General features: G+C 47.5%; 1 long non-coding RNA gene across 1 annotated transcript in view; it reads left to right on the top strand.

The window, feature by feature from the left end:
• Positions 1–23,428, top strand: part of LOC144580554 (uncharacterized) — an 86,247-nt gene that overhangs the window by 10,731 nt on the left and 52,088 nt on the right. The gene's annotated exons all lie outside the window — the stretch shown is intronic.

Genomic DNA, 23,428 nt, shown 5'->3' with positions numbered 1-23,428 from the left:
GGGGGAGCTGAGAGACGTTCGATGTTCAGAAACGGAGGCTGAAAAGGGCTTCTCTTGGGTGGGTAGACGAGGCAGCACCCCTGAAGGTTGCTTCCGGCTGAGAAGGGTCATGGCCAGAGGGTGATGCTGGCCGCTGTGTGCTGAGACCAGGGTGGGAAGAGAGTGTGTGTGGGGCGAGGAGTAATGCCAGCCATTGATATTCCTGGCAGCTCGTGGTGCCCTGGCCTGGGCTTATCATTTTCGGAATCCGGTGCAGGGGGGACTGTGTGATTCTGGTTTTGCTGATGAGGCTGTTGTGCTACGGACTCACTCAGTGTAAAAAAGATGGTCTGCAGCAGGGCTGAGGAGGGAATCCAGCTGATGCCAACCTTGTTCCCAGGAGGAAACAGCTCTGGCCTGCTGATGACAATATAGTCTTCAATTGCCCCGGACAGCTCAATCACCTCTGGCAAGTACAGCCAACCCCTGAACTTCACGTCACCCCCCTGAGCCTTGGGGTCACATCTGCCCAATCGGGAGAGACTCACAGCACTAACCTCACGTTCACAAGACGCTGCAGGTAATGTGCTTGGTGATATGTGCAGTAAGGAGCCGCTAGATGTTTGCCCCATAGGGAGAGCCACCAGGGGGTCGTCATTGCTGCCATTTCCCAGGTCTCCAACTGCACCTCTGGAGAGCCCAGGGACCAGGTGAGCCAGAGGCCAGATCTCAGGCCTTACCTGGGCATGGGCTGTTCCCTTCCTGCATCTGCAGATGCTCCCATGGGCCTGATCACACCATGGCTGTGGTCTGTGGCCTGTGGCCTGTGGACCCCTGTGAGCTGCGGCAGCCTTTGTTGGCCTGCATGGGCTGCATACTTGTGTTTGGAAATGAGTAGTAAGAAAAGCTCGCCCAGCCAGCCTGTCATGATTTCATCCCCAGTGCCCCCTGAAGCCTCCACCAGGAGACCGGCGGGATGCCAGGGTCTACAGAAGTTCACAAAGCTGAACTGGCTGTGACCTGAGCTTCAACTCCAAGGGTGTGCTGGGCTGGCTCCGTCTAAATGGGAAGCCCTTCACCAGGCCCTGCAACCCCGAGGAGACAGCAGAGCTCCGAGGTGCGGCTGACATCACCTCCATGGGCCCCCAAGATAAGAAGGGTGTGTAGAGAGACTCACATGGAGGTCATAGCAGCTCGAATGGAGCCAACTGCGCGCCTGCCTGTCCGACAATGAGCACCACCTGCGCGCCTGCCTGTCCGACAATGAGCACCACCTGCGCGCCTGCCTGTCCGACAATGAGCACCACCTGCGCGCCTGCCTGTCCGACAATGAGCACCACCTGCGCGCCTGCCTGTCCGACAATGAGCACCACCTGCGCGCCTGCCTGTCCGACAATGAGCACCACCTGCGTGCCTGCCTTTCACTCACTGAGCACTACCTGCATGCCTCCCCATCCCACAATGAGCACCACCTGCGTGCCTGCCTGTCCGACAATGAGCACCACCTGCGTGCCTGCCTGTCCGACAATGAGCACCACCTGCGTGCCTGCCTGTCCGACAATGAGCACCACCTGCGCGCCTGCCTGTCCGACAATGAGCAGCACCTGCGTGCCTGCCTGTCCGACAATGAGCACCACCTGCGTGCCTGCCTTTCACTCACTGAGCACTACCTGCATGCCTCCCCATCCCACAATGAGCACCACCTGCGTGCCTGCCTTTCACTCACTGAGCACTACCTGCATGCCTCCCCATCCCACAATGAGCGCCACCTGCGTGCCTGCCTGTCCTCTAGGCTGTTCAGTGACCACCCACAGCTGGACATGGCAGTGCTGCTGAAAGGACATAGAGTCATGGGCATAGCCACTCTGGAGGACAGTCCAAAAGTTTCCCACAAAACTGAGCATGCTCTTGCCGCCCGCTCCAGCTGTCATGATCCTTGGTATTTACCCAAAGAAGTTGTAAACCTCTGTCCACACAAAAACCTGCACACAGATGTGTCACAGTTTTATTCTGATTTTCAAAGCCCAGAGGCAACCCAGATATCCTTCAGCACCAAATGGATAAATACACGGTGGGAGGTGGCCTTGGAATATGATTCAGCAGCAAAAGGAAGAGAGCTGCTAGGCCTTGGGAGGACACAGAGAAGACTGAAATGCCCGTCGCTCGGTGAAAGAAGCCCGTCGGAAAAGGCCACAGGCCGTAGGATCATCTAGATGACATTTCTGAAAAAAGGCAAAACTGTGGAGATAGTGAAAGCATTTGTGGTTTCCAGGGGTGACGGGAGAGAGAGATAAGTAGGTCAAGGGCATTTTTAGGGCGGAGAGACTCGGGGTATGCTAGTGGAATCGTGGGGTCAGGCCATTATGCAATTGTCCAAACTCATAGAATGTCCAACGCCAAGAGTGAGCAACAATGGACTTAATGATAATCCATCAGTATTGGTTCATCATTTGTAACAAATGTGTCACATGATGTTACTAGTAGTGGAAACTGTGTGTGCATGAGAGAGAATGGAAACTCTCTGCAGGTTCTGCTCAATTTCTGTAGGCCCAAAGCTACTCTAAAAATTCCATGAATTTAAAAAATAAGAAGGACACAAACAGTATGTGAACCCTGGAGCCAGACCTTCCCAGTGCGAGCCCCGCCTTCGCCTCCATGATGGTCAGTTTTATGTGACAACTTCAGTCCCCGGTCGTTCAGTCCCACACCTCTGGGTGCTGCTGGCGGGGAGGTAGTTTTGCAGATGTGATGAAGGGGCATGATCAGTCGGCCCTCAGTAAGGGAGACTGCTTTAGATGACCTGGGTGGGCTTGGGTGGGTCAGCTGGGAGGCCTTGAGAGCCAGGCTGAGGCTTTGCTTTCCTGAGGAAGAAGAAACCCCACCTGTGGGCAGCCTCACCCCTGCCCGCCCCTTGAGGTGAGCACCCTGCAGACGCTGGACCTGCCCAGCTGGCCCCACCACTGTGAAGCCCACCCTGGCAGTAAATCTCTTACGATGCGTCTTCAACCGACTCTGCATCTCTGCTAGGAACCTAACTGATTCAGCCACGTAACAGCTGTGTGACCTAGGGCAAGTTATTTACCCTCAGTTACCTTATCTGTAGAATGGGGTTAATAATAGTACTTGCCTCTGTGCTCGCTGGGACTCTAACACAGTCCTCTAGATGGGAAAATAGTTTCCACTACTGGTAACAGCGTGTGGTACCTTTGCTACAAGTGATGAACCAATATTGATGGATTAAGTCCATCGTCCTCTAGATGGGGACTGTATTTGTCCATTCTCACACTGCTAATAAAGACATACCCGAGACTGGGTAATTTATAAAGAAAAGAGGTTTAAGGGACTCACAGTTCCTCATGGCTGGGGAGGCCTCACAATTACTGGAGAAGGTGAAGGAAGGATAAAATCATGTCTTACATGGTGGCAGGCAAGAGAGCGTATGCAGGGGAACACCCTTATAAAACCATCAGATCTTGTGAGACTTATTCACTATCACAAGAACAGAACAGGAAAAACTTGCCCCATGATTCAATTATCTCCCATCAGTTCCCTCCCTTGACACCTCGGAATTACTGCAATTCAAGGTGAGATTTGGGTGGAGACACAGAGCCAAACCATATTGCAGATGAAGTGAGTTACCACAAGTCAGGCAGTGAGAATGACTGGCACAGAGTGGGTGTAACTATTGGGATTCCTGCTTTACCGAGGAAGAAACCGAGGCTAAGGAAAGGTCTGTACCTCGCATCATGGCACAGAAGTGGCCGAGTCAGTGTGGGATGCGGAGATCTGTCGTGGCACCTGCAGCCCAAATCATGCTCACACCCTGCTAGTGGAGGCACTAGCAGGCAATACTGATGGCATTCGTAGCCAGAAGGGTCTCAGATGACCTATATATTCAGTTCGAAGTCCCTGTCCTACAACAGAGGAAACCGGAGCTCAGGAAAGTGGTTGGCTCATGAAATATTCAAAGCCTGGGACTGTAAGGTCAGGGTCATTGGGCTTCACAGGGCCAGGCAGGAGATGGAGCCAGAGGAGCCAAATTGTGGCTGGGCATGGCAGGCTGTGCCTGGTCAGCTGCCCACTCGGCCCTGGGTGGGACCCCGGCACTCACGTCCTCGCAGCTGATGCACCTTGTCTTCCCCAGGACACCGGGATCTTCCCAGGGGCTTTTAATGGAGACAACAGAGGACCCAGCAGCTCCCTCCCTGCTTGGAGCAGCAGATTTTTCACATTCCTCCTTGACTTGGCACAGCCAGGACACTGTCCCTTAAAAAAATTAATAAATCTGGTATTTGAAAAAAAAAAATCACAGGCTTCCTCTCCTGGACTCATTTCCTGTGGTGTTTCCCTGGCCTAATCGAAACCTGACAGGCTGCCGTGTGGAGGAAGCCAGACGCCCCTGCATCAGGGCAGAGTTCAGCGTGGAGAATGGTGTTTTTGTTCAGGGAAGCGGGAAGAGGTGACGGAGAGGGGGCTTCCCCCACTGAAATCTAAAAGCAAAGAGAAGGGCCAGGAGGCAAACGTCCTAGATGTTGGACTCCACCCCTGAGGTGGTGGATAATACCAGGGTGGCAGCACCCATAGATGGGCCACTTCTGAGGGGTTCTTTTTCTCCTCCTCAGCTTGGAGGGACCATCAGAGCTTTTGGGGGAGAAGTGACTATCTCCCACACACTCCTACCAGGGCAGACAGCAGCAAAGGAACAAGCTGATTCAAGAACCCCTCGTCACCCTCATGGGGCTGAATGGGAACAAGCCGACCGTCAGCAAGGATGCCAAGCTCACCACAGGCATTCTGGAGGGGAGCAGCCATTTATGGAGGTCCACCCCCTGCCCCCATGAATGGTGAAATTGGCCAACACCTTGTAGACATAATCATAGCTAATAGGCATCAAGCATTGACTGTGCAGCGGGCATGGTGTTCCGCACTCTGCTGCATCATCTTGGTTAATCCACAAAACAATCTTAGGAGGTAGAAGAAAGGATGGCTGCTGCCCTGTTAGGGAGGGAGAGCTTGGAAACATCACGCCACAAGGCCATGACACGTCCAGGCCCACACGTTGAGCTCATGCTCTGCTCATGGCTGAAGGAAAAAGGCACTGGGCTTGAGCCATTGGGCTTGATGGTTAAAAGCAATCGTTGATGACTGAGTATGAACCACATGATCCCTGAAGGCTTGAACAAGTACTTTTCACTAGAGTCATAAGTGGGCAGTGTGTGTATGAACAGGTGCCCCAACTCATTACTCACTGGGGGAATAAGCATTAAAGCCACAACAAGGTAATGCTACCTGCCCGGTACAATGACTGAAATGGAAGAGACTGGGAATGCCCTGTGTTGGTGACAGCTCACGCCTGGCCGGTGGCATGTGAACTGGCCTACTCCGGAGAACCATGTGATGAGAACTATGGCTTCATCGTCTCTGTATCCCCAGTGCCTGGCACATGGTGGATGCTTAATAAAGGTCTACTACAGCTCCATGTCCTCCTATCGTAGGATCCAACATATGCAGCCCAGAGAAATGAATAACATCCACCAACCATATATGCATTCATAACTGCTTCATTCATCATCACCCCAAGCCAGAAAATACCAAGTATTCATCCATGTAGGATGCATAAATAATCAAAGCGTCTCCATATAATGGAGCACACTCACAGCATTGAAGAAGAGTGGAGTACTGCTATCCAAGACATGGGTGACTCTCACACACTAATGATGAGTGAAGGAATCTACCACGCTAAGGAAAAGAGCACACACCATATGTCCCTTTATATGAAGAGGGAGGGCAGGCAACACCAGTCTCTGATGGTGGAGCTCAGGACAGCAGTCATCCTTGGGAGATGTTGGTTGGGAAGCGGTGCGGGAGGGTTTTCCAGGGTACTGGAAAACATTCTATTTCATGTGGGTAGTAGTTACACTGTACATATGTGAAAATTATGGTATATTCATGTATGTATGTATGTATGTATGTATATAGTTGCGCTTTAGGTTCTGGAGTACATGTGAAGAACATGCAGGATTGTTGCATAGGTATATACATGGCGATGTGGTTTGCTGCCTCCATCCCCATCACCTTTATCTGGCATTTCTCCCCATGTTATCCCTCCCCAATTCCCTACCCCTCACTGTCCCTCCCCTATTCCTCCCCAACAGATCTCAGTGTGTGATGCTCCCCTCCCTTTGTCCATGTGTTCTCATTGTTCAACATCCACCTATGAACGAGAACATGTGGTGTTTGATTTTCTATTCTTGTGTCGGTTTGCTGAGAATGATGGTTTCCAGGTTCATCCATGTACCTACAAAGGACATGAACTCATCATTTTTTTATGGCCGCCTAGTATTCCATGGTGTATATGTGCTACATTTTCCTGTCCAGTCTATCATCAATGGGCATTTGGGTTGGTTCCTAGTCTTTGCTATTGTAAACAGTGCTGCAGTGAACATTCGTGTGCATGTGTCCTTATAATAGAATGATTTATAATCCTTTGGATATATACCCAGTAATGGGATTGCTGGGTCAAATGGAATTTCTATTTCAAGGTCCTTGAGGAATCGCCACACTGTCTTCCACAGTGGTTGAACTAATTTACACTCCCACCAGCAGTGTAAAAGTGTTTCTATTTCTCTACATCCTCTCCACCATCTGTTTTCTCCAGACTTTTTAAATGATTGCCATTCTAACTGACATGAGATGGTATCTCAATGTAGTTTTGATTTGCATTTCTCTAATGTCCAGTGATGATGAGCATTTTTTCCTATGTTTGTTGGCCTCATGTATGTCTTCTTTTGAAAAGTGTCTGTTCATATCCTTTGCCCACTTTTGAATGGGGTTGTCTTTTTCTTGTAAATCTGTTTTAGTTCTTTGTAGATTCTAGATATTAGTCCTTTGTCAGATGGGCAGATTGCAAAAAATTTTTCCCATTCTGTTGGTTGCCAGTTCACTCTAATGATTGTTTCTTTTGCTGTGCAGAAGCTCTGGAGTTTAATTAGATCCTGTTTGTCTATTTTGGCTTTTGTTGCCAATGCTTTTGGTGTTTTAGTCATGAAGTCCTTGCCTACTCCTATGTCCTGGATAGTTTTGCCTAGATTTTCTTCTAGGATTTTTATGGTATTATGTCTTATGTTTAAGTCTTTAATACATCTGGAATTAATTTTAGTGTAAGGTGTCAGGAAGGGGTCCAGTTTCTGCTTTCTGCACATGGCTAGCCAATTTTCCCAACACCATCTGTTAAACAGGGATCCTTTCCCCATTGCTTGTTTTTGTCAGGTTTGTCAAAGATCAGATGGTTGTAGATGTGTGGCATTGCCTCCGAGACCTCTGTTCTGTCCCATTGGTCTATATTTCTGTTTTGGTCCAGTACCATGCTGTTTTGATGACTGTAGCCTTGTAGAATAGTTTGAAGTCAGGTAGCATGTTGCCTCCAGCTTTGTTCTTTTTGCTTAGAATTGACTTGGCTATGTGGGCTCTCTTTTGGTTCCATATGAAGTTTAAGGTTGTTTTTTCCAGTTCTGTGAAGAGGGTCATAGGTAGCTTAATGGGGATAGCATTGAATCTATAAGTTACTTTGGGCAATATGGCCATTTTCACAATATTTAGTCTTCCTAACCATGAGCATGGAATATTTTTCCATCTGTTTGTGTCCTCTGTTATTTCCTGGAGCAGTGGTTTGTAGTTCTCCTTGAAGAGGTCCTTTACATCCTTTGTTAGTTGTATTCTTAGGTATTTTATTCTCTTTGTAGCAATTGTGAATGGCAGTTCGTTCTTGATTTGGCTCTGTTTAAGTCTGTTATTGGTGTATAAGAATGCTTGTGATTTTTTGCACATTGATTTTGTATCCTGAGACTTTGCTGAAGTTGCTTATCAGTTTCAGGAGATTTGGGGCTGAGACAGTGGGGTCTTCTAAATATACAATCATGTCATCTGCAAATAGAGACAATTTGACTTCCTCCTTTCCTAATTGAATACCCTTTATTTCTTTTTCTTGCCTGATTGCTCTGGCTAGAACTTCCAGTACTATATTGAATAGGAGTGGTGAGAGAGGGCATCCTTGTCTAGTGCCAGATTTCAAAGGGAATGCTTTCAGTTTCTGCCCATTCAGTATGAAATTGGCTGTGGGTTTGTTGTAAATTGCTTTTATTATTTTGAGATACATTCCATCAATACCTAGTTTACTGAGAGTTTTTAGCATAAAGGGCTGTTGAATTTTGTTGAAGGCCTTCTCTGCATCTATTGAGATAATCATGTTGTTTTTGTCTGTGGTTGTGTGTGATGAATGACATTTATAGACTTGAGTATGTTGAACCAGCCTTGCATCCCTGGGATGAATCCTACTTGATCATGATGGATAAGCTTTTTAATGTGCTGTTGCAGTCGGTTTGCCAGTATTTTATTGAAGATTTTTGCATCTATGTTCAACATGGATATTGGCCTGAAGTTTTCTTTTCTTGTCGAGTCTCTGCCGGGTTTTGGTATCAGGATGATGTTGGTCTCATAAAATGATTTGGGAAGGATTCCCTCTTTTTGAATTGTTTAGAATAGTTACAGAAGAAGTGGTACCAGCTCCTCTTTATATGTCTGGTAGAATTTGGCTGTGAACCCGTCTGGACCTGGGCTTTTTTGGGTGGTAGGCTACTAATTGCTGCCTCAACTTCTGCCCTTGTTATTGGTCTATTCAGGGTTTTGACTTCTTCCTGGTTTAGGCTTGGGAGGGTGCAAGTGTCCAGGAATTTATGCATTTCTTCCAGGTTTACTGGTTTATGTGCATAGAGTTGTTTGTAATAATCTCTGATGATGGTTTGAATTTCTGTGGAATCTGTGGTGATATCCCCTTCATCATTTTTTATTGCATCTATTTAATTATTCTCTCTTTTCTACTTTATTAATCTGGCTAGTGGCCTATTTTGTTGATCTTTTCAAAAAATCAGCTCCTAGATTTATTGATTTTTGGAAGGGTTTTTGGTGTCTCTATATCCTTCAGTTCTGCTCTGATCTTAGTTATTTCTTGTCTTCTGCTAGCTTTTGAGTTTTTTGATCTTGCTCCTCTAGCTCTTTCAATTTTGATAATAGGGTTTCAATTTTAGATCTTTCCTTGCTTCCTGTGTGGGCATTTATTGCTTTAAAGTTTCCTCTAGACACTGCTTTAAGTGTGTCCCAGAGCTTTTGGTACATTGTGTCTTCATTCTAGTTGGTTTCAAAGAACATCTTTATTTCTGCCTTCATTTCATTGTTTATTCAGTCAACATTCAAGAGCCAGTTGTTCAGTTTCCATGAAGTCTTGAGGTTCTGAGTTAGTTTCTTAATCCTGAGTTCTAATTTGATTGCACTGTGGTCTGAGAGACTGTTTGTTATGATTTCCATTCTTTTGCATTTGCTGAGGAGTGCTTTACTTCCAATTATGTGGTCAGTTTTAGAGTAGGTGTGATGTGGTGCTGAGAAGAATGTATATTCTGTGGCTTTGGGGTGGAGAGTTCTTTAGATGTCTATTAGGTTTGCTTGGTCCAGATCTGAGTTCAAGTCCTGGATATCCTTGTTAATTTTCTGTCTCGTTGATCTGTCTAATGTTGACAGTGGAGTGTTAAAGTCTCCCAGTATTATTGTGTGGGAGTCTAAGTCTCTTTGTAAGTCATTAAGAACTTGCTTTATGTATCTGGGTGCTCCTGTATTGGATGTGTATATATTTAGGATCATTAGCTCTTCTCGTTGCATTGATCATTTTACCATTAGGTAATGCCCTTCTATGTCTCTTCTGATCTTTGTTGGTTTAAAGTCTATTTTATCAGAGACTAGGATTGCAACTCCTGCTTCTTTTTGCTCTCCATTTGCTTGGTAAATCTTCCTCCATCCCTTTATTTTGAGCCTATGTGTATCCTTGCATGTGAGATGGGTTTCCTGGATACAGCACACCGATGGGTTTTGACTTTTTATACAATTTGCCAGTCTGTGTCTTTTGATTGGGGCATTTAGCCCATTTACATTGAAGGTTAATACTGTTATTTGTGAATTTGATCCTGCCATTTTGATGCTAGCTGGTTGTTTTGCCTGTTAGTTGACACAGTTTCTTCCTTGTGTCAATGCTCTTTACCATTTGGTATGTTTTTGGAGTAGCTGGTACTGGTTGTTCCTTTCTATGTTTGGTGCTTCTTTCGGGAGGTCTTGTCAGGCAGGCCTGGTGGTGATGAAATCTCTGAGCAATTGCTTGTTCGTAAAGGATTTTATTTCTCCTTCACTTATGAAGCTTAGTTTGGCTGGATATGAAATTCTAGGTTGAAAGTTCTTTTCTTTAAGGATGTTGAATATTGGCCCCCACTGTCTTCTGACTTGTAGAGTTTCTGCTGAGAGATCACTGTGAGTCTAATGGGCTTCCCTTTGTGGGTAACCCAACCTTCCTCTCTGGCTGCCCTTAGCATTTTTTCCTTCATTTCAAACCTGGTGAATCTCACAATTATGTGCCTTGGGGTTGGTCTTCTTGAGGAATATCTTTGTGGTGGTCTCTGTCTTTCCTGGACTTGAATGTTGGCCTGCCTTGCTAGGTTGGGGAAGTTCTCCTGGATAATATCCTGAAGAGTGTTTTCCGGCTTGGATTCATTCTCTCTGTCACATTTAGGTATACTTATCAAGTGTAGATTAGGTCTTTTCACACAATCCCGTATTTCTTGGAGGCTTTGTTCATTTTTTTTAAATTCTTTTTTCTCTAATCTTGACTTGTTTTATTTCATTAAGTTGATCTTCAATCTCTGATATCCTTTCTTCTGCTTGGTCGATTCAGCTATTGAAACTTGTGTATGCTTTGCAAAGTTCTAGTGTTAGGTTTTTCAGCTCCATCAATTCATTTATATTCCTCTCTAAGCTGTTTATTCTGTTAGCATTTCATCAAAACTTTTTTCAAGGTTCTTAGTTTCTTTGCATTGGGTTAGAACATATTCTTTTAGCTCAGAGAAGTTTCTTATTACCCACCTTCTGAAGCCTGTTTCTGTCAATTCATCAGACTCATTCCCATCCAGCCTTGTTCTCTTGCCTGTGAGGAGTTGTGATCCCTTGGAGGAGGAGAGGCATTCTGGTTTTGGGTGTTTTCATCCTTTTTATGCTGGTTTCTTCCCATCTTTGTGGATTTATCTCCCTGTGGTGTTTGTAGTTGGTGACTTTCAGATGGGGTCTCTGAGTGGATGTCCTGTTTGTTGATGATGAAGTTAAATTTTTCTGTTTCTTAGTTTTCCTTCTAACAGTCAGGCCCCTCTGCTATAGGACTGCTGGAGGTCCACTCCAGACCCTGCTTGCCTGGGGATCACCTGCAGGGGCTGCAGAACAGTAAGGGTTGCTGCCAGTTTCTTCTTCTGTTATCTTTGTCCTGGAAGGACACCCGCCAGATGTCAGCCTCAGCTCCTTTATGAGGTGTCTCTTTGGATATACAGGGGTCAGGGAGCTGCTTGAGGAGATAGTCTGTCCCTTATAGGGGCTCAAGTGCTGAGCTGTGAGCTCCATTGTTTCATTCAGAGCTGCTGGGCAGGTACATTCAAGTCTGCTGCAATAGAGCTCATAACCACCTCTTTTCCCCATGTGCTCTGTCCTGGGAAAGTGGGGCTTTATAAGTTCCTGATGTGCTGCTGCCTTTTTCCAGAGATGTCCTGCCTAGCAAGGAGGCAGCCTAGTCACAGTCTGCCAGCAGAGGCGTTGCTGAGCTGCCATGGGCTCTGCCCAGCTGCTGTGTGAACTTCCTTGCAGCTTTATTTATAGGGGTATAGTTAGGTATAGTTAGAACTGCCTTGGTAATGGTGGTCTGCCTCAGTAATGGCAGATTGCCTTGGTAATGACAGACTGCCTCGGTAATAGTGGACTGCCTTGGTAGTGGTGACTGCCTTGGTAATGGTGGATGCTCTTACCCCCACAGAGATAGACTGTCCTGGGTCCAGCTGTGCATGCTGTGAAACTCTCAATCCAGAGCATTTCAGATTGTTGGTCTTTGTCCGGGTGGGACCAGCCGAGCCAGATCACCTGGCTTCCTGTTTCAGCCACCTTTTTTTCAGTTGAATGGGTGACTCTGTCTCCCAGGCATTCCAGTTGCCAGTTGAAACAGTGCCCAGATTTGTGTAAGTTTTTGTGCGGGGATTTGTTGCGCTGGCTGAAATAGCCATGCTGGAGACTTGTGGCACTTTTCTGCCTGGGAAACTCCTGGTCTGTGGCAGTAAAAATTCATGTGGAAATGCGGTGATCACTCACCCTCTGCATTTTTGCTGGGGACTGCAATCCAGAGCTGTTCCTATTCGGACATCTTGGATCGTCCCTAGGTGTATTCTTAATAGTTGTGTTCTTTACTATGTATTTATAATGTTCCAACTAAAATTAGGGAAATGACACAGGTACCGCCCTCAACTGAGTTACAGCTTAGCTGGGGTGATTGGCACACTCTAGGAAGTTCAGATAAGGAATGTGTCAGTAGAAACTGGGATGGGACAGGAAGGTGCCACTGAAACCTAAGTTAGGAGACTCCAGAGTCACCATCAGGCTGCTATTGGTTCAGGAGGGCATCTCTACCTTCACATAGTATTTCCAAGGTACGTGTCAAGGTGTGTGCATGTATTTGGGTGTCTCTCTTTCCCTCTCTCTCCCTACACCCCCCATCTCTGTGTGTTGGGGGTGGGGATTTGAGGTTTTATATACGTGCACCAAATACAAAAAGTTTAACAACTTCACTGGCGTTGTTACCACCCATGGTCTACGTATGCAAGGCAATTGTTCAGTGGTCCTTGTTTCTCCTAAATGCCTAAATCTACTGTTAGATCTCCAACCATGTCAGTGTATATTTAGGCAGAGGGAAAAAAGGGAACTTCCTCCTGGGGGCAGGTCTGTGAAGGCAGTCATGGGATGATGTGGCCGTGACATTCACACTGCCCTTGTCACATCTGTGGGCAGCGAGAGCCTTTGGAACGGTCCTGAGCTTGTTATCTCTCAGCAGTAACTCTTCCCGGCTAGCTCTCTCAGGAGTCCTTTGTAAAATAACCACACAAAATGTTGCCATGAAGGAGGGTGGGTTGTGGGTTGATTATTGGCTAGACTTGGAATGATCCGTCTGTCTTAACAGTTCAGAGCAAGTCAGATGAGAAATGGGAAGCTACAACGTGTGGAGGAGGCAAATAAAGTAATAATGAGAAGATCACCTTTACTCCTTTTTTTTTTTTTTTTTTGAGACGGAGTCTTGTTCTGTCATTGAGGCTGGAGTGCAGTGGCACGAGTTTGGCTCATTGCAACCTCCACCTCCTAGGTTCAAGCAATTCTTCTGCCTCAGCCTCCTGAGTAGCTGAGATAACAGGCGTGCTACACCATGCCTGGCTAATTTTTGTATTTTTAGAAGAGATGGGGTTTCACCATGTTGGTCAGACTGGTCTTGAACTCCTGACCTTGTGATCTGCCTGCCTCAGCCTCCCAAGGTGTTGGGATTACAGACGTGAGCCACTGCGCCTGGCCTACTCTATCTTTCAAAGGAACCATCAATTTGTTTCAAAAGTAACGTCAGCTGCCTTTGTACTTGATGTGTCAGCAATACCTGTGAAATGTGCTGTGAGTAGACAGTACTTCCTGTAGAAGGCACACACCACACAGATGTTGGCTTGTGGATGGACATCGTGTTAGTGAACGGACACTGTTTGAAAAGGTTGAAATCCACATACATAATTCAAGGAATGTTTTAGAGACAAGGTTGGTTGTGCCTCAGGAGTACTTCTGCCTGAATTATGGTAATGATAAAATTATATTACATTTATTGATATGCATGACTCTGTTCAATGGAATGATAAAACCCTTAAAAGCAATACCTATGGCTTAATCAGCTGTGTCTCCCCAGTGACTGGCACCTGCTAGTTGCTTAATAAATATTTAGTGAAAAGTTGAATAAGTGAGTGAGTGTGAGTGACTGAATGTGCTCCCGGGAAACACAGCATTTTCAGGATTTGGAAAAATGAGCATAGTGACGGCACTGCCTTGGGTTTATTGTGAGAGCCAGGTGAGATCCCGCTTGTGCACTGGTTGCAGGGCAGGGTGATGACGAGAATGGGCGGGAGAGAAACAGGGCAAATAATTCACCTTGTTACGTTCACTAATGAATCAATGTTGAGGTTGGAATTCAGTTCCCAGCCCTAATTCTGGAGCTGTTTCTCTAGAAGCCTGAGACAAATGAGGGGCCTCCGGCCTCCGCAGTGGAACTCCATGTGAACTCACCCCAGTGGGCTGGGGTCAAACTCTGGGCAGTGGACTGGCTCATTAAACAAATGACCTAATTTAGTGCTTAAGACACCCAAAATTTACAAGACTAATTTGTCAAGTCATCCAGAACAACCAAACCACAAATGGTTAGTCTCGTAGGTTTTAATGGAATCACAGGCAACATTCAAATCGCCACTCAGTGAAAGGTTAAGTTAAAGTGGAATTGACAATGTAGTCTTCAGAGCACTGCAGAGATTTTATGGGCTGGTATAAATCTCTTGGCCAACTCTTTCATCTTGTCCTTTCCATTTTTAGCACCTCTCAAGGAGAATGGTTTATGGAACTTGGGAGCAGGAAGCAGGAAGTAGGAAACAGGAAGTAGAACGGTTCTCCTTCACATGTGGTCACTGATAAGCACACGAAGTTATCTTTGGAGGGCAATGGTGACAGGGATTGTCCTATTTGCTGGCTTTCAATGGGGACTCAATGAAGGAAGGGTATTTGTCGATGGAAACAAGATGGTTTGGCATGAAAAGGCTACAGAAACATAAAGGGATGGAATAAAATGTGGTCCCATAGAAAGCTGTTATTTCATTCACTCCTGAAATCAACACCTCTATAATTGCACCTCCTTCTGTAACTAAGGTGATGTTTGTCATTTTGCTTCAGAGCAACAAGGAAGGAGCCCTCACAGAGCTTGTGTGTTTGGCTGGTTCAGGAAAGACAATGGAAGCAGTTATCCAAGGCCGTGTTCCTGGGGCTCTGTTCTACCTCCCATCATCTGGACAGCTGTCTGTTTACACGGGCAGGGCTGCAAAGCTTCCAACTTAAAGATCCATCTGGTTCTTACATCAACCTAACCCGTAACCTTAAGGAGCAAGCCCAAACACACCAGGGACATTTGAAAATTTAGGAACGAGCGTGTTTATATTGTATTTGCATTAATGCTTCCTAGAGTTTATTTTCAAAGTGAAGAAAGAACAATGCATAGTAGGCTATTAAACCCAAACATAATCAGTTTAAAGTTAGGGGCATGCTCCTAAGAATATTTTTCTCCTGTTTTGAAGGGTCCACTTGAGGAGGGAGTTGGGGGGGGTGTGCAGTGAGGAACCCAGGGCAGGGGAGGGGGGTGGAAGGACTGTTCTGAATTCTCCTCAGGGTTTGGCCGGCCCCTGCGGGCCACTGCTGTTTGTCATATGGAATGGATTAGGCCTTCGCTCTCACACTGTCAACTTGGGTGTTCTGCACACAGGCTGTTTTTGCTGGGGTCTTGGTTTTGCTTTTTATAACGGCAGGAAGTGCCCCTCTCGGACCACATGTGAAATCGTGTGGGAACGGCTGGGAGGGGTGGGGGCCTGGAGAGGAGGTGAGTGGGGTGTGGGGTTGGAAAACCTCCTCACATCTATGGCAGTGTGGGTGGAAGCCCGGGAGGGAAGATGCTCACTGGCCAATTTAACTTTATGGGGTCTCGTTGGCAGGAGGATGGGGAGGTGGATGCTTCCTTGACGAAACCAGCCTGTCCCTAACAGATCTGCCCTCATATTTTACAATCCCACACAGGATCGTGGAGGGGCCATTAAAGCATGAGGGACTGCAGCTGCTGTTTAATTTGTTCTAAATTTCCTGCCGGCCTCACCAGACATGTACAGGAAATGGGCGGTAAATGTTTAATAGGTCATACCTAACCAGACAATTAACGGGTGCTGTCATTTAGAAAATCCCAAACTGTGTGTGTGCATATTATGGGGTGGTACCCAACAGGGGACTGAACAGAATAAGACCCTAGAGTGGTTTAAAGTGTTAGCCTGCCCGGCGCATGGGTCTCAGCGTTGCTAAGCTGGGACTGCGGTATTTCTGCTGCCGGCCGCCTCCTTTCCCTCCAAGAAGGCTGTCCCGGACATTTCTGGGCCTGGTACTCAGCGAGCGAGCGGTGCTTCCTCCTCAGCTGAGGCAAGAGCGTCTGATTCTCTAAGAAGGTGCCTCCCCACCTGCAGCTCTGCTCACCCACCTGTTCTCTTATCGGGTGAGGGGCAGGCAGGAAGCAGACAATGGCAAAGGGCCCATCCATGACAGAGGGCTTGCAGGACATGGCCAGGAGCCAAATGGAGGCTGAAGCGGAGAGGGAATGGTGCTTGTGTGTGGGGGTGTTTGTGTGATTATATGTGTGTTTGGGTGTGCATTTGTGTTGGTGTTTCTGTGTGTTTGTGTGTGTTTGTGCATGTTTGTTTGCTTGCATGTGTGTTTTGTATGTGTGTGTTTGTGTATGTTTGTGTGTATGTGTATGAATTTGTGTTTGTGCTATTTATGGATGTGTATATATTTTTGTGTGTATGTTTGTGTCTGTGTGCCTTCATGAGTTTGTGTGTGTGTGTCTCTGTTTTTGTGTGTATTTGTGTTTGTGTGTGTATTCATGTTTATGTGTGTTTGTATATGTGTGCATTTGCGTGTGCATATGTGTGTGCCTTTCTGTTTGTGCATGTGTTTGTATGTGTGTGCATTTGTGTATGTGTATTTGTGTGTTGTACTCGGGTGGGGGTGGGGCAGGGGTACCTCAGGTCCCCCAGTTTATCCTCCTGGTAGGTGCTGGCAGTATTCCCTCATTAGTCCCTTCATTTTGTCGAAGTACTTTGCCTGATTCATCCCTTCAGCCCTAGGAGTTCTGGGGTAGAATCATTTTCATTTTTATAGAAAACGAGGCACCAACCAGATAGGAACCCTGCCCATGGCCAGAGAACCAGCTGGTAGTAGAGCTGAGATTTTACCCAGAAATCCGACTCCCATCCAAGCTTCATGTCTGATTATTTTGCCCAAGGACAAAAAGACTCTTCCACCCAGCACCAACCTGTTATGATTTTGATTCAGTTTCTCTTGTGCTTTTCTGTGTGGAATATTTTTTCCTATAAAATCAATATTATGTTCTTTATAGTGTTTCAAACTTGCACTTATAATTATTATTATATGGTGATTACTTCCTGTTGTTCACATGCAAAAATATGTTTTTTACTGGCAGCAAATACCTGTGCCTAAGGATACACCCTCAATTATTCAATTAATCCCTTCTTTTGACATTTATCAAACCACAAAGAATTGCACATCCTGTGCATAACTCAGATGATATCTCTGATTATTTTAATACTTTTATAATTAGAATAAAAGAAACATAAATACAAATATAAAAAGGTTCCCAAATCATTGTCAAGGGTGGAGTAAGTGCAGAGAGGATGAAAGAAGGGAACTGCCATCTTTTGGCTCATTTAAGAAGCAAATGAAGCCAGGCTCACACTTGTAATCCTAGCAGTTTGGGAGGCCGAGGTGGGCAGATTGCCTTCACGTCGGGAGTTTGAGACCAGCCTAACCAACATGGAACAACCCCATCTCTACTAAAAATACAAAGTTAGCTGGGTGCTGTGGCCCCTGCATGTAATCCCAGCTACTTGGGAGGCTGAGGCAGGAGAATTGCTTAAGCCTGGGGTTAGGGGCGGGGGGGCAGAGATCTCAGCTTAATGGAGCTTAATGGAGCTGAGATCTCGCCATTACACTCCAGCCTGGGAAACAGGAGCGAAACTCCGTCTCAAAAAAAAAAAAAAAAAAAGGAAGGAAAGGAAATGGACTTCTTGCTGTGGCCATGTGGGCTTGGAAGAAGAAGGACTGGGGCTGGATTTGGTCATCTCTACCAGGCATAGCTGGGTTCTCCCCTGGGCAGTTCCATCGGTTGATTATCCAACAAGTGGTCTTGAATATTCTCAGAAATGTAGACTGCACCAAATGGGAAAAGGCTAGAAGAGAAACGCCAGGATCCATGGTGGGTGAGCCCGTGTTAAGTGATGGCCCATTCATTCACTCATTCATTCGTTCCTTCTGTTCATGTGTCCACTGGCTCCTTCTGAGGGTCTGCTCATTCCTACAGATAAAAGATGAATGAAATCTATTCAGTTACTGCTACGAGGGAGCCAGTTACCCAGCCCCTGGCTGCCCAAAGCTGGTCACTGCAGCAGTGACGTCACCTGGTGCCTGTTAGAGGTGCCCGATCTCAGGCTCATCCAGACCCACGGTATCAGAACCTGCACTTCAACACGGTCCAGGGAGTCACGATCTCAGGCTCATCCAGACCCACAGTATCAGAACCTGCACTTCAACACGGTCTAGGGATCCACGATCTCAGGCTCACCCAGACCCATGGGATCAGAACCTGCACTTCAACACAGTCCAGGGATCCACGATCTCAGGCTCACCCAGATCCATGGGATCAGAACCTGCACTTCAACACGGTCCAGGAATCCACGATCTCAGGCTCATCCAGACCCACGGTATCAGAACCTGCACTTCAACACGGTCCAGGGATCCACGATCTCAGGCTCATCCAGACCCACGGTATCAGAACCTGCACTTCAACACGGTCCAGGGATCCACGATCTCAGGCTCACCCAGACCCATGGGATCAGAACCTGCACTTCAACACGGTCTAGGGATCCACGATCTCAGGCTCACCCAGACCCACGGTATCAGAACCTGCACTTCAACACGGTCCAGGGACTCACGATCTCAGGCTCACCCAGACCCACGGTATCAGAACCTGCACTTCAACACGGTCCAGGGATCCATGATCTCAGGCTCATCCAGACCCACGGTATCAGAACCTGCACTTCAACACGGTCCAGGGACTCACGATCTCAGGCTCACCCAGACCCACGGTATCAGAACCTGCACTTCAACACGGTCCAGGGATCCATGATCTCAGGCTCATCCAGACCCACGGTATCAGAACCTGCACTTCAACACGGTCCAGGGACTCACGATCTCAGGCTCACCCAGACCCACGGTATCAGAACCTGCACTTCAACACGGTCCAGGGATCCATGATCTCAGGCTCATCCAGACCCACGGTATCAGAACCTGCACTTCAACACGGTCCAGGGACTCACGATCTCAGGCTCACCCAGACCCACGGTATCAGAACCTGCACTTCAACATGGTCCAGGGATCCACGATCTCAGGCTCACCCAGACCCACGGTATCAGAACCTGCACTTCAACACGGTCCAGGGAGTCATGATCTCAGGCTCATCCAGACCCATGGGATCAGAACCTGCACTTCAACACGGTCCAGGGACTCACGATCTCAGGCTCACCCAGACCCACGGGATCAGAACCTGCACTTCAACACGGTCCAGGGATCCACGATCTCAGGCTCACCCAGACCCACGGTATCAGAACCTGCACTTCAACACGGTCCAGGGATCCACGATCTCAGGCTCACCCAGACCCACGGTATCAGAACCTGCACTTCAACACGGTCCAGGGATCCAGGATCTCAGGCTCACCCAGACCCACGGTATCAGAACCTGCACTTCAACACGGTCCAGGGATCCAGGATCTCAGGCTCATCCAGACCCACAGTATCAGAACCTGCACTTCAACACGGTCCAGGGATCCACGATCTCAGGCTCACCCAGACCCACGGTATCAGAACCTGCACTTCAACACGGTCCAGGGACTCACGATCTCAGGCTCACCCAGACCCACGGGATCAGAACCTGCACTTCAACACGGTCCAGGGATCCAGGATCTCAGGCTCATCCAGACCCACGGTATCAGAACCTGCACTTCAACATGGTCCAGGGACTCACGATCTCAGGCTCACCCAGACCCACGGTATCAGAACCTGCACTTCAACACGGTCCAGGGAGTCATGATCTCAGGCTCATCCAGACCCATGGTATCAGAACCTGCACTTCAACACGGTCCAGGGATCCACGATCTCAGGCTCACCCAGACCCACGGTATCAGAACCTGCACTTCAACACGGTCCAGGGATCCACGATCTCAGGCTCACCCAGACCCATGGGATCAGAACCTGCACTTCAGCACGGTCCAGGGACTCACAATCTCAGGCCTGCCGAGATCCATGGGATCAGAACCTGCACTTTAGCACGGTCCAGGGATTCATGATCTCAGGCCTGCCAAGATCCTGCAGGGATCAGAACCTGCACTTCAACATGGTCCAGGGACTCTCGTACAAGCGGAGCTTAAGCCCCAGCTGGAAGTTTTCACCCTGAGACCTCAAGTCAGATTTCTCTATCGCTTTTCTGCCTCCTATAAAACACAACACAAAGGAAATGTGTGATAAGGAGTATGTTAGAATGTCACTATGGCTGTGTCCCTGACTGAACTGGATCAGCATTGAGGGTAGGGCTACCCCTGTCCAGCCTAACATCTGGCTCACAGAAAGCCCCCTGATACATGCATATTGACATAAAATCAGCTGGGAGTGCTGCAGACATATACTGTTCTTCCACAAAAGAACCCACAGTCACCTTAGACCCAAGCGATTCTTTGAATCCTCTTCAGACGTTGTGAGAACTCTAGCTCTTCGGCCAAAGGCCTGTGATGCAGTGGCCAGTTCCTTATGAAGCTCTCGGAGCTGACCCGACCCGTCAACACCACCTCTGCATTCACTGCCAACCTTTGACAATGAGAGATTGCCTTCATGGCTCTTGGTTTGATTGGCTTTGTAAAATTTAGGGCTGGAGGGAGGGTGACTACCCTGGTTTTCCTGGGTCGTGGGACTTCTAGTGAAAATACTAGGAAAGATCCAGGCAAACAGGGCTGTCGGCCACCCTAGACAGAAGAAATCGGTGGGACCCCAGGTCTTATGCTCCGATCTTAGAGCTGCAGGTGCTGAGGCCTGGACGTGCCCGGGGACTTCTCCAGGGCTCTGCAGCTGGTCAGAGTGTAAATCAAAGTGCCCCCAGCCCTCTCACCTTCCATGGCATCGAGCCTTGACGATCCCATTCAAATATCTGGCGAGAAGTTGCTGCACTGCTCACCAGGAACCCTCAGCTCCCATCCTCCCTATGTTACCTGCATGAAGTTCAAGGCGAATGGAGTTGAAAAGATGATTTAAAAACAACATCTAAAACGCCTTCCAATAGTCCATGACTAATGGGCTGGGCTCGGCTGTCTAGTAAATTGTCTATGGGGCATTTACAGTGACGAGCCTCAGACGCCCTTATCAGCACTTGAGGCTCATGTAAACCAACTCTCATTAATAACGGGATGAAAACAGAGACACTGTGCAGGCCTCCTGCCTGCTGTCCACATCACACTTTGAAGTCCAGCTTCTAATAGCAGTGTTGACTACTTACACACAGACGGGTGGCAGGTTATGCAGACACGTCCAATTTCAAACAATTGATGTCAGCTGTCATTTCTGCCAGGAGACGTCTCCTCTTTCTGGCCATGGCAGAGCCGGCTGTGTGGGGAAGGCATACAGCTTAGAGGCTCAGTGACACCCCTACCTGAGATATTCTGATACTCTAAAGCAGAGGGTGTACCTGGTGGCTTGGGAACAAGATCAGTCCATAGATGTGTTTTAATTTTAAAAAGGCATCTCACAGCTCTTAAAGTGTTTCAGGAGCAATTGAAACAGGCCTTACAGGAAGCTGAAAAAACTAAGCATCAACTGAACTGTTTCCTAAATCAAGAGAAGTTACTTAAAAGTGAGGGGAAGACTGAGACAACGATGGAAGTGGGTAAATATATATACGCACTGGAGAAAGAAGAAAATCACTGGTTTCAGATACAGGTGGACAAAGGACAAATGATAAAATCCGAGAATGTCCACAGATCTCTGTCCAAAGAGGAAGACCAGCTGAGAAAAGATCCTAATAGAGTTTCTGAAACACTTTGGAAAAATCTCCCAAACCTTCAGAGAGTGGATGACAGCGAAGTGAGGAGAGCCCACCTGAGCAGATACCTGGTATTGCTTACAATAAAGTATACCTTTGCTATTTAAAAAAAAAAAATCCTAGATCTCTAGCTTTTCTTGAAAAATCAGAAGATCTGGCTAAAGCTGGGTGTTCCACTTGGCAGACACTGGCTGGAGGTGAGCAGTGGCCATCCCCTTCGAAGGAAGCTGTGCTTTCCAATGTGCTGCAGTCCCCACCACGCCCTGCTGCCTCACACCTAGTGCACTTTGTTTATTTAAACCACAGGCCTGGCTTCTGTAGGTATTTAAATCTGGGAGCCTGTGTGGCAGTCTCTCATTTTACCTTTGAAATATTCTCAAGAGGAGAAAAGAGACTGAAGTGAGTTCTAATTTTTAGTCTTTTATAATAAATTTCTGAATTTATCCTCAAAGCCTCCAAAGGGAGTCACAAAGGAAAGATCACGAGGTGAGAAGCCGCTAGAAACCTGGAAAGAAATGTGGAAGTCAAATATTCTGGATTTGCATCTGGACTCTGTGGCTGACACTGTGTTCTGTCGGGAGGACCTGGAACACTTTGCAAGGACCTGGCCTGCTGTACCCAGCTTGTGCTCACACATGTGAGACACCAGGCATCACGTGACGCTGGCCCACATGACACTGGCCCATGTGACGCTTGGTGTCTCACGTGTGAGCACAAGCAGGGCAGAGCGATTCCAAGATTCCTTCAATATCCAACTTCTCCTTCTATGCTGCTTTGAGATTTCTGTCCTCCACCTCCCTCCCAGGGTGAGGAAACCCGAGCCAATAGAAAGCGATGGAAGAAAAATCCCCTCGAGGGGGCCCGCACCCGGTGAAGCCCTATCCCCTCCAGTCAGCCAGAATTATCTGAAGACCTCGTCTGAGCTCAGCACTGTGTGGTTAGAAGAGCCTGCATCGTCACAGCCTTTAGAAAAGGAACCCAGCCGGGCGCGGTGGCTCAAGCCTGTAATCCCAGCACTTTGGGAGGCCGAGCAGGTGGATCACGAGGTCAGGAGATCGAGACCATCCTGGTCAACATGGTGAAACCCCGTCTCTACTAAAGATAGAAAAAATTAGCTGGGCACGGTGGCGCGTGCCTATAATCCCAGCTACTCAGGAGACTGAGGCAGGAGAATTGCCTGAGCCCAGGAGGTGGAGGTTGCGGTGAGCCGAGATCGCGCCATTGCACTCCAGCCTGGGTAACAAGAGCGAAACTCCGACTCAGAAAAGGAACCCTTATTTTGGGGGAATGATCTAAATCCTTGTTCTGAGAATGGCAGAACCTTGAGGGGGAAGAAGGAAAAGAGATGGAGGAAAAGGGAGATAGGAAAAAGAGAAAAAAAGAAAGAAGGGATAATGGAAAGAAGGAAGGGAGGAAGGAAGGAGGGAAGGCAGGTAGGACAAAAGGGAGGGCGCAGGGGAGGGAGAGTAATGAGATGGTTAAATGAGAAGGTTGGTGCACAGTGAACCATTTTCCCCGTGAAGGAGCAGATTACCACAGTCTTCAAAGAGGGAAGGTGGGTAAGAA

The sequence above is a fragment of the Callithrix jacchus genome, chromosome 20, assembly GCF_049354715.1.
Source record: "Callithrix jacchus isolate 240 chromosome 20, calJac240_pri, whole genome shotgun sequence".
Taxonomy (NCBI): domain Eukaryota; kingdom Metazoa; phylum Chordata; class Mammalia; order Primates; family Cebidae; genus Callithrix; species Callithrix jacchus.
Note: the sequence above shows the minus strand (reverse complement) of the source record. Positions and strands in the feature narration are given on the sequence as shown.